The following is a 12,695-nucleotide window of genomic DNA, read 5'->3' on the forward strand; positions in this document are numbered from 1 at the left end:
TGTCTAAAAATTCTAAAAATAGGGGTGGATAATAAGAGTGTTTTCTCAACCAAAACCACAAACTTCCCTCTGCTGCACTCAGAGAAAGCAGGAGAAACTCATCTTTCTCCCCAAGTGGAAAAACGGGAAAGAGAAATCTAGCAGATGCCTTGGATTTTGTGCAATGTATTTCCATCAATCTCATTTATTTTTGCTTGGTCTTATTTTCAGGCCATTGCATTCAAATACTGAATCAGGCCATATCCACAAAGATGCTCTGGGAGAAGGAAATGGCCGTTTATTAGCAGGCATGCTTGTTTTCTGGTTTCTACCATCGGTGATAACATGTAACTGAAGGAGGGAGAAATGATGGCTCATAGAATCTTCAGTAAGCAATTTTTCTTTTTTTTTCTTGCGGGATCTTAGTTCCCTGACCAGTGATCAAACCGTGCCCCCTGCAGTGGAATTGGGGATTCTTCACCACTGGACCGCCAGGGAAGTCCCTTAAGTAAGCAATTTGATAGAGGTTCCTGGAAACATGGAGCATCTGGATGTCTCTGCTAGGTGAGCTATGGACAGAACAGAGAACGGCCTTGGCAAAGGGGCTCCCATATTCACCAAACTGAGAGATAGACAATAAAAATGAGACAAAGGGTTCCAGCACTGCCATGGTCCAAGTGAGATGGAGTGTGAGGCCAAAGTACTGCCACCCAGCTTCTTCCCAAACCCCACCTGCCTTCAGCAACTAACCTATATGACCAGGCAGAAAGAAAGTAATTGAGGCCAGGAATTTAAAAAATTAAATTAAAAAGAAATGGGCACATAGCTATACAGCTGGCTAGAAAGACAGCCAAAACTGTAATCCAGAAGTATCAATATAATGATCTTTGTAAATCATTGTTCAACCATTGATTAAATAGAATTTTATTCTTTTCAACACAATTAATAGGTTTTACACATTTTTAGAACTTTTTTATATACATAAAGCCACAGAACATAAATCAATCGATCTTTTTACGCATGATATTTCTTGTTTGGGATTTGGACAGTTCAACTGCTTTAATTTTCTCATGGGAGATTAGTATGGAGGTCCACAGTTAGCAAACTAGTCTTCTGTTTCCAAACTTCTCATTCTAGTTCTTTCTCAATTTCTCCCCTCTCTCAGTCTTTCTCCCTCTTTTCCTCCTTCCCACTATCCTCATCTCCACTCCAATAAAAAGTTTGACAGATCCATCCGTTCCCCTTCTCACAGGGGCTCACTACAGGCCATCTGGTCATGTGATCTATGGTCGCCTCTCTGGGAGACTCTGCAGGTTAACAACGGTCCTTTGAAGAAGCCAGTGGCTCTTCTCAGTCCTGGGAAGTTGAAGGTGTGAGCACCACATGCGAACACTTCCTCCCCCTGAGAAGCTGGCTTTGGAAGGAGAGGGAGATCAGCAGGGCTTCTCTGATGCTGGCCTGCAAGTGACTCCACCTGGCAGGGGTCGAGGGAGGAAGAGTCCTTGGGGGTCCTCCCCTGGGTGTTGCCCATCTTCCAGTGGCAGGACACAGCGGCTGCCAATGGACAGGATGAAGAACACATTAGAGATTCCACTCCCAAACCAGAAGTTTCAAGCTAGTTCTAGTTACTTTGCTTGGAATATATTAGGCGAAGCCCCATGAAATTGCCAACAGTCGACTGCTTTGACCTAAAAAAAAAGGTCAAACGGAATCTCACATGTGTCACCTAATCTATCCTGCATGACGTCTCTGAATGACAAGGAAATTGTGGCAGTAAAAGAAAACCTTTGTAGGGACTCCATTCATCACGTCGACTGCATCACTCCCATGCTCAGAAATATTCATTGGAATCCCCACGATAATGTTCACATCCATCACTGTGGCACAAAGCCCTCTTCAAGGGCTTCAGCCCACCTATCAATAGTATTCATTCCTACTTCCCAGTACCCACCCAATCTGTCTTTACCTTTCCAAACCTTTCTCTCCCTCCACCTCTTGAAGTTCAGTGTAAGTCATAAGTGTTTGCAAAGTTTCCAACTTGCCTCCAATTGTTTTACACATTCAACATAACCTGTCTTCTAAAAAGCAAAGGATAACAGACAGAAGAACTATAATCAAAGCATGATGATGAACTTGACCTTCTTTTCCAGAGCTTGAATAGTTATTTGAAATTGACCTCACAAATTCAAAAGACAATTCTGAGTTTCTGTTGAAACAAAAATACATTACTTGCTCTTCAACCAATGAAAGGAGAGAGATGACAGGATAAGCCTCCGTTCATGGGACTCTTCCATGGGGTTGAGGAAACTGACAGGTGTGCATCTTCCAGGACAATGCCACCCAGAATTCCTCGGAGGAAAAAATAAATGTTTTCTCGTACCTTAGGTGGGGGCACTCATGTTGGGTCTTCCTTCAGCAGTTCCTCAGGTGATTGGATTCACAGAAAATTGGCCTTTCTGGGACCATATTCTTCCAAAAAAGTGACGGACCATATGAATCATGAGAAATCGGAACCCAAAGGACCCTCTTGCTAATATTCACACTGGGAGGTTACCGGGTTGGTTAGGAACTGCAAACGTGTCCACTACAGATGCCAGTGTTCTGGACTGGATCTCTTCCCAGAGATTCTACAGACCATATTTCCTTTGTCATACTCCGACCCTGACAATGGGCATGTGGTCTATTTTCTGGGACATTGCTAATGAGAACCGTGTTTTATCAGAATTTCTACCCCTTCCTCTTCGCACCTATCTCTTCTGTTACTTTTTTCTAGTAAACACGTTTCTTTTAACTTTCAGATAGGTTGAATCGGGGGTTGATGAAAGCCTATTTTAGTTTGGGTTCCCCCAGCCACATGATTCATGGCCCCCAAGACACGGATTCGTGTGAAAGTAGTTTTTCTGGAAGGCAATGCCAGCAAATACGTGCAGGGGACTGGGAAAGTGAGCTGGGTAGGAAAAGGAGCCAGTCAAGGGTGCAGTGTCGATCAAGTTACCCCTGAGGGCAACCGGAGCTTACACAGCTGAGGAGTTCTGAGAGCCAGTGTAGGACACATGCTTCAGAGTTTTCTCAGCTGAGGGGTACCAGGGAACCACAATATGTATACTTACCCCCTCCATCGTTGGGGGAGAGCGGCTGAGGAGTGGGGGAGTGGTGAATTCCACAAATGTCCGATCACCTGGCAGGTGTGCAAAGGGAGTTTTGGGTCAGGGAGAGATGTCAGGCAAAGTAAATGCTGGCAGTTGGAAGGTAAGGGGGTGAGAAACAAGAACTGGGGGGAGGGGTGCTGACGGTGTCTGCTACAAAGCTAAAACTCGATTAAAGAAGAGAAGAGCTTTTTTTTTTTTTTTCCGGTAAGCGGCCTGAGATGACCTCTAAAAATGGTCCGCTATTTGCTCGACCCAGAAAACCCCAAAGCAAGTCAAGAGGTTCAAACCTTTGTGTTCACTTTAAGAACGCTCGTGAAACTGTCCAGGCCATGAAGGGTATGCATATCTGAAAAACCACCAAGTATCTGAAGGGTGTCACTTTAGAAGCAACGTGTGCCGTTCCGTCATTACAATGGTGGAGCTGGTAGGTGTGCCCAGGCCAAACAGTGGGACTGGATGCAGGGTCGGTGGCCCGAAAAGAGTGCTGAATTTTTACTGCACATGCTCAAAAATGCAAACAGTAATGCTGAACTTAAGGGCTTAGACGTAGATTCTCTGGCATTGAGCACATGCAAGTGAACAGAGCCCCCAAGATGTGTCACAGGACTTACAGAGCTCATGGCTGGATCAACCCATACATGGGTTCTCCCTGCCACGTTGAGATGATCCTTACTGAAAAAGAACAGATTGTTCCTAAACCAGAAGAGGAGGTTGCCCAGAAGGAGAAGATATCCCAGAAGAAACTGAAGAAATAAAAACTTACGGCCCGGGAATAAATGCCGCAAAAAATAAATGTAAATAAAAGTAAAAAAAAGAAGAAGAAGAAGAAGAAGAAAACAGGCAAAGGCATCAGGAAAGACAAAGTGAAAAAGATGCTAATCAGAAAAGCAGCTCTGGAGCCTGGAGCCTGTTCAGTGGGCCTGTGTCCTGATGCCAAAATGGCGACCTCTGGGAGAGCTCACACCGATCAGTATTCTCTGGGGCCTCCCCCACCAGAGTCCTTGCCCCCTCAGTGAGCTACACCCAACCCCCTCCTCCCCAGAAGACCCTCCTAGACCCACAGGTAGGTCTGGCCCAGGCTGATATGGAGTCACTTTGCCTGGGTCCCAGCGCACGTGAAGCCTTGTGTGTCCTCTCCAAGAGTAGAGCCTCTGTTTCCCCCAGTCCTGTGGAGCTCTTGCTCAAACCCTGCTGGCCTTCAAAGCCAAATGATTTGAGGGCTTCTCCTCCTGATGTGAGCTCCCCAGGCTTGGGAGCCTGACATGGGGCTCAGGACTCTAACTCTTGTGGGAGAACCTCTGTATGAGAAAAGAATCTGAAAAAGAGTGACTATATGTATATGTATAATTGAATGACTTTGCTGTACACCTGATACTAACACAACGTTGTAAATCAACTATACTCCAATAAAATTATAAAAAAAAGAAAGAAAAGAAGCTCTGTTATAGAATCTTAGAAGGGTACTTAATCCATTCCTATTTTCCAGCAAAGACCATGCATACATTATACTGAAATGTTAATTGTGGAAAAGCAAGCATTATGCTCTAAATTTCCTAGTTGAATAGTTGAGGCTCCATCCCAACATTTTCTCAGATTTGGTTCCCCTCATTTTCCAACTCTCACCTCTTTTCTTCAGTGAGACCCATCCCCTTCCTGCCCCGGTGCTCATGTCAGGCTCATTGTAACTGCCATGCCTTCACTCATGCTGCACAGCCTGGCTGGGGTCCTCTCCACCTCATGAAATCTCCCCACCTTTAAGACCTAGCCCACACTTTCTCTGCTCGGTGAGGTCTTACCCTTGCAGATTGTTCCCTCCCTATAGATCTGTCCTTGCTGGTGCTTGTGCTGAGCAGAACGATGGCTCCAAGGAAGCCCAAGTCCTGATTCCTGAAATCTGTGAATCTTACTTGGCAAAAGGGACTTTGCAGGTGTGATTAAGTTAATGATTTTCAGTTGGGGAGATTATTTTCAATTATTCAAGTGGGTCCAATGTAATTAAAAGGGGCCTTTAAAGATGGAAGAAGAGTCACAGCCAAAGACAGAACCTGAGAATATGACCTTATTTGGAAACAAAGTCATGGATTCGAAATTCGGTACGGCTGGTGTCCTTCTAAGAAGAAGAGGGACACACAGAGAGAATGCCATTTAATGACGGAGACAGAGATTGGAATGATGCTTGTAAAAACTAAAGAATGTCAAGGATCGTCAGCAACTGTGGAAGCTAAGAGAAAGGTATGAAACAGAGCCTTCAGAGAAAGCCTGGCCTTACCAACACATTGATTTGGACTTCCAGCCTCCAGAATTTTTAGAGAATAACTCTCTATTGTTTAAAGCCACTCAGTTTGTGTTACATTACTAAGAGAAGCCCTGGAAACGAATCCACTACCTCGTATAATTGTCTTGAAGATTAAATTTAACAATAACATGTAAAGTTCTTAGGCCATATCCTGGCATATTGGAAGTTTCAAATGAATGTTAGGTATCATTATTGCTTCATATATATTAGATGTATTATCATTATTTTTTTCTATTTTCCCTTAGATATTTTAATTTTTTTTATTGAAGCATAGTTGATTTAAAATATTGTGTTAATTTCAGGTGTAAAGCAAACTGATTCAGTTATACATATTTTCTTTTTAGATTTTCTATTATAGGTTATATCATTAATCTTTAAAATACTATTAGAGTGACTACAGGCACTATTCTTTAAGCACCTCATGCGTAGAGATGGCATCTCATACCTCCTCACTGATAATAAACCGTTTTAAGTTTTTCAGTTTTAATTTCTAATATGATAGACATTGCTATATCTCACATAAACAAAAGGTCTTGAGGGTCCTCAATAATTTTGAAAAGGGGTCCTGAGACCACAATGCTTGAGAAATTCTGGAATAGGTGGTCTTGTTTATTTTTAATCATTCCGGCAGCTGGTCTTCATTCAATATATGGTTTTCAAAAAAATTGGTGGTGTCAACCCTCTGTGGGGCTGGACTTGGCCAGTGAGATTCCATAAAATTATTTTATGTTTCTTTAATACTGGCTAGGGTAAGAAGATACATATATTTAAGTGTGTGCCTGTGGCTTTGTGTGTATATTTGTGTAAAGCAATCCCACCGCTTAATGAACACAGCCCAGTTGAAACTGAAGGAATGAGCAAGAATAAAAACAAAAGAAGAATCCAACTGATATACACATCAGAGACAAGCTTAGTTGCAGGAAAGGAAGACAAGTGAAGAGAAATGATGTTGACCACAAAGAGCCCACGATCCCCACACACAAGCATGTAGAGAGATTCACTTTGAGACTTTCTCACTTCTTTCCCTCTTTTCTTGTTATTTTAGGAAGCCATCAAAGTTACTTTTAACTTTGTGTGCAATCCCAGAATACAGTCAAAACTATCCAGACAGACATGTCACAGCTTAGATCATGGCAGGTTTTTCTTTCCTGCCTCAAATTCTCAGATAAGAATCCAGAGAAGCTAGATGTGGTGTCTGAATCGAATATTTCTCAGCAAGAAGGCAGTCTCCATAGTTTTAAAAGGGACTCCACGGTCCCCATACTGAAGTGCTCATTTCTCACACCCATCTTCAGTCTTTAGGAACCCAAAAGGGGGTCCACTCAGACACGGCCAGGCTGCCGAGGAGGCAGCTTCTGAATGCTGGTCTGAATTTTCTCCGTCTACCTGAATTACACCAAGAGTCAGTAGGTGCTTGTCAATGATTCAGGGCATTTAGGAGCCCACAAGCCTGAGGATGGGGACCTGGGTGTCTGGAGAGCTGCTGATGTTGAAGTTGGGAAAGGTTACATGAGGAGGGACACACAGACTTGCTGAGACCCCCACTTAAGTACCTCCAGTGGTGAGAGATCCTGCCTTTCCCAGTCAACATAGTTGGCTTATGGCATGGTCTGTCTAGGTCAAGACTGCAACACCCGTTATAAACCTGAAGTGTATCAGCAATTCCTTGATAATATCATAATAATTTCCTTCAGCTACCACAAGTGCTCACAGGATATGACCAGAAAGACTGAGAGTCCTTCTGTTCCAACACAAGGAGCAACACGGAGACCCAACTTTCCAACTGAATCCCTGATGGAACTCAGCACACCACAGCCTCGGAAATACTGGTGAATTCCTCCGGCTAAAATGAAGGTGTTGGGCCAGATGGCCTCTGCACTCACTGATTCTATGATTTCCAGAGACCTTGCCTCAACTCCAACAGAAATCTTTCACTTTTATTTATTCCTGTCTCCAAGACTAAAAGCTGTACATCTAATTGGCCATCACCAAAAAAATTGATAAAAAGAAATATTCAATCTTACGAAATGAGAGGCAGGGCTTACCACATTAAGGTGATGCAACCACACCATCTGAGCTCACCAGCATTTTACAGCTTGAAAGTCTCCTTCAGGAGGTGACACTCATAAACATGTCCCGTGTGAAAAAGGGACATTATGCAGGATGGCCTTCTCCTGCCCCATAAGGACTTTTTGTCTACCTATAATGTTAACAGAGTTGGTATCACTGCAAGAAGGTGGCATAGTGCTCCTGTGGTTCTCCACTCGTGCTCCAATAACAGCTAGAAACTAATAAGCATTTAGCCAGGAAATTTGAGAACGGTCACAGAAAAGGAATACAGTGATCCTACTGACAGTAAATTGTTTTTGCAAGACCGCTTGATTGTGAGATTGCCTGATAGGCCAGGTTGATTCTGGCTAGCCATGACCAAGAGCATTTATACAATCTAAATGAAAGTAGATATGGATTATGAAAAAGGAGTGGGGATAGAGAACAGTAGCCAGTCAAAATAAGCCAAGATTTCTGCTAAAGGGACACAAGATCCCTAGTTCCTGAGATCACACAAGGTCTTTCCAGTAACATGTATGGTACTGGATGATCACAAACATCCACAGTCATCTTTATACACAAAGATCAGAGTCAAGTGCATATGTTGAATACAATTATGCACACACTGATTTATCAAAGAAGTTGTGAACCACAGGCATCTCTGGATACCGCAGGATACCGCAAACATCCAATGTCTCAAACCAGCCTGCCAACTGTATGTACCCTGTTGCCTTGGCAACAGGATGCAAGCAGGCATGGAAAAATCCTGTTGCCTCAGCAACGGAATCTCAGAAAAAAGGGGTGGAGGCCTTAAGCTGTGACTATGGCAAAGGCTGTAGGTTCAAGACAGTAGCTGAGATTTTAGTCCCATTACAGTGAGAAATACGGAATTTATGCTAAGATAAGTCATTCATCTATTAATTGACAAATATTTGTGGACTGGCCCCTATGTGCAATACACTGTGCCCTACAGAATGCAGAGATGGACCAGACATAGTCTGGTATGTGCCAGCAAACAGTAATAAATATTAATGATGAATCAATGGATGTTCTTAAGAAGGTCATAATACAGTGACCAAAGCTTACTAGGACTTGAGTGTATATGATAAAGAAAGTGAAACTCCTGTGTGTACTAACAAATTCCACTCTACAGCATAATTTATTTGTAAATTGAAGTAAAATGCTATGACACTGAATTAGAAACACTGACATATATATCAACTGAGTAAGACTATAAAACCTAGACAGAAACTGGTAAAGGCCAAGCCCATTTGTAATTCTCTCCCAGCAAGTAGTAATGCAGGCAGAGGATTCTAGATCACTTAGATCACTGAAAATGATTAAAGTTGGAAATTTCAAAGAAAGTACTAATTATTGAATTTTAATTGCTTTTTTCTTGACACATTTCAGATTTTGGCTAAGTCTGTCAATATGCACAAAACATCAAACAAACATTAACAATAAGAATATTTATATCATATGATTATTCCAAGTAGAATATTTTGTGAGAGTTTGACCACAAAAAGTGAATTGAATTTTCCCTCTTACTCCTTATGACTTTGGAGATGCACAAATCAAAGATGGTTTCCACAAATACTATAATTCACTTCAGCCTGTCTCAATACACACATAGAGTTCAAATCTCTCAAACCGGGAATGTGAAAGGTACAACCGCTCTAGGAAACAGTTTGGCCGTTTCTTCAAAAGTTAATTACACACCTATCATATGACCCAGCCATTTCACTTCTAGGTATTTACCCCAAAGGAAAAAAAAGTCTGTGTCCATACAGACACAGATGTTCATCACAGCTTTCTTGATATTTTCAATAGCCAAATATGGAACTCAAATGTTCATTAACAGATGAATGGATGAACAACCTGTGGTGTACAACAGAAAACTACTTAACAGTAAAAAGGAATGAAGTATCGATACACAAAAAACATAGACAGATCTCAAAATAATGATGCTGACTGAACGAAGTCAGAGATAGAGTATGTGCTATATAACCCCATTTATATTGTTTTAAAATTAAAACCAATCTACAGCGCAGCAAGCAGATCAATGATTGTCTGGGATGAGGCGTGAGGGGCACAAGCAAGGGGCACAAATGGGCAGCAGGACACTTTGGGATCGATGTGTTCACTGCCTTCATTGTGATTTCACAGGGATACACATACTCAAAACCTCAAATTTCACACTTTCAATAAATGCAGTTGATTTTGTGTGGATTATACCTCATTGACTCTTAAAATAACTTCTCACATTCTCAAGAAAAGTTACTCAAACACACCATCACATGATCTGTATGCATTCATTAAAAGCAATATATAAAAAGACACCATGAACTTAGTTTTTGTCTGCCTCTTACTACTTACTAGATGGCATTTAAGTGTAAGTCAGATTTAGTTATCGGTTGAAGAAACGTGCAGTTGAAGGAACATTTTAATTTTCTCTGTCTAGTCCTCTATTAGCTGTTCAAAGTCTTCCTGTTTCTGTGCCTTAGAATTGTTCATTCCTGCTTCTTGGGTCCACCCTGGTCTGCTATCTTAGCACCTGAAATTGGAAGAGCTTCGGATACCCCTTGCCAGAGCTGAAGGTGTGCTTCTCAGAAATGTTTCCAATGCCTAAGCTCTTACAAGGGGCTTCCAATACCAGCCTCAGTCCTGCCCATGCCCAGCCCTGATACAAACCTACGAGCACGTTCGGAGGCTCAAACCTTTCCTTAGAAAACCACACAACCTCTTTCATATCTCTTCCTTTTTCTGTCCCAACCCACAGATCCTTCTCCCTCAAATTATTCTCAACCGAGATCATTAGAAATGTACTTAAACACTCACAACTAGCTCGAGAGAAAGCAGCCAACTCAAGATTACAGAGATAGCTTGTAGGTGCCAAAAGCAGGGCCTGCAGCCAGGTCTATCTAATACCAATACCCGTCCTGTACTTTAAAAAATGACTCCTTGGGGCTTCCCTGGTGGCGCAGCGGTTAAGAATCCACCTGCCAATGCAGGGGACACGGGTTCGAGTCCTGGTCCAGGGAGATCCCACCTGCCGCGGAGCAATTAAGCCCGTGCGCCACAACTACTGAAGTTCGCGCACCTAGAACCCATGCTCCACAACAAGGGAAGCCATCGCAATGAGAAGCCCGCACACTGCAACGAAGACCCAACGCAGTCAAAAATAAATAAATTAAAAAAAAATTTTTTAATAGAAAATGACTCCTTGATTTAAACAAATTTCAATCTTCCCTTGGTGTTTCAATGGAAATTTCAAGAATATAATTGTAAAATAAGTCATTGTGGGTTATTTCTGCTCATCATGATGATTCTAGAAAGTGATACATTGTTATAATTAAGGAATTCAACCGGCTTTCTAGTTTAGGACACCTGGAATAAAAAAAATAAAATCTGAAAAAAAGCATTCAATCTAAGGCTTTCTCCTCCTGTGACCCTTTCTATTCTTTTAGCTTGAGAGCCTTTCTTCGTTTGAGGCTTGAGGCCCTTATGATGTTTTCAAAAGTTGCCTCCAGCAAATACACAAACCTGTTAAAGGGAGTTGGGAGGAAAACGTGCAGCTTGAACAATGGAATCTGGCTACTGTCATCAGTTTTTACTTTCTAATTACTTAAGATTTTTCTAGGAGTAGGAGAGGGAGTTAACTCACATCTGCATCTCCTAAGAAGGATGGACACATTCTGTGCATCAATATGGCAGCAAGGAGAAGACAGTGCAAACCAGACAAGAAAATTATCACTGACATGGGAAATCATCACCATTATAGGAGGCACTTCCTGTCCCAGTGCTGGTGGCACAATTATGTTTAGCTCAGTTTTGCTCATTATAATGTCATTTTTTTAAATGTGTGCAGCAGATCATAATACATTTTCAGTTAAATAGTAATTCTAACAGTAACAGACTGACACTGCCCAAATTAACTGAGACAGTAGGGAAAGATTAAGAGAGCCTATTTTATTAAGACTAGTGTAATTTTTTTTTAATTGCCCAGAATGTTAGTTTTATAGGAAGAGAGAGAAAGAAAGGCAAGAAACAAATATAAAGCATAACACCAGTTATATCTTGTGGAAGCTCTCTTTTAGAACCACAAACAATGCACTATTTCTTCTGTGTTCTGAAATATTCATATTCTATTTCAGTTATAGCTTTACCTAGTTTCTTCCATGCACTTTGTTAATAACCGTAACCTTAAATACATACATTTAGGGCTCTCCGGTGCTGGATGGAAGTTCATCTCATGGAGGTGATCGCTTTTCAGCGGCAAACCACATTCCATGCTTTTCATGAATGATAGCACAAAGAAAATTCAAAGTAGGAGACAGATCACTGACTACATATTATTGTACATAAACTTAGTCCCTCAATTTCAAGGTATTAAAAAAATCAGCCAGTGTGGTCAGGTGGCTGAAGGGGCCACTCTGGGAAACTGGCTTTGTCACTATGGACTCGTGGGCAGATGAAGCAAGCATGCAGCAGGTTGTTCACTATGTAGATGGAGATCTGTTAGCTCCAAAGTCATTTGAATTATATCATTGCCTAATTTATTTATGAAACCCTAAAGCATGCTCCTTCTTCTGTGCCTCACTTATCAAGGAAAAGAGCGATATGTTCAAACTAAATCAGAAAAACTGGTGTCTGGAGCCCTGAAAGTAGCTAAATCTATAAATATTATATAATGAAGGAAAATGTCCTCTTCAAGTTTAGATGTTAAGGATTATTTTGCTTTGAACTTGAAAATAATTATACAAAGCTAAATATTTTGCTTTACTATAATTAAATGCATATAATTATCACCACCATTATCATGATACTTTCTTAATTAGAACTTCTTAAAAGCACAAGAACATATTAATGAACTGTCACTAAATTAAATAAGTTAGAGAGTGAATTATTACAATTAGATCTAAAATTTGAGTATCAAATTTACCATACTTGATAATGTTTCACCGCCATCCCATAATTAACCTCGTATCCACAGTGGGCTCTCTATTAATATTACTAATTCAAAGACAAGTTTTCAAGAAGCAACTATATTAATAAAGATGAGGAGAAGAATAGTGTCATAATCTGAAAGTAAAACGTTCAAAATACAGAAGATATGGAGTACATTAACTGTTACTGACCACCATTTTGTTTGAAGACTACATATAAAAAAGGAAAATAACTGAATGTATATGTTAATGTTTCTAAAAGCAATTCAAGAGGCC

Source organism: Globicephala melas, chromosome 4 (assembly GCF_963455315.2).
Source record: "Globicephala melas chromosome 4, mGloMel1.2, whole genome shotgun sequence".
In the NCBI taxonomy this organism is placed as follows: domain Eukaryota; kingdom Metazoa; phylum Chordata; class Mammalia; order Artiodactyla; family Delphinidae; genus Globicephala; species Globicephala melas.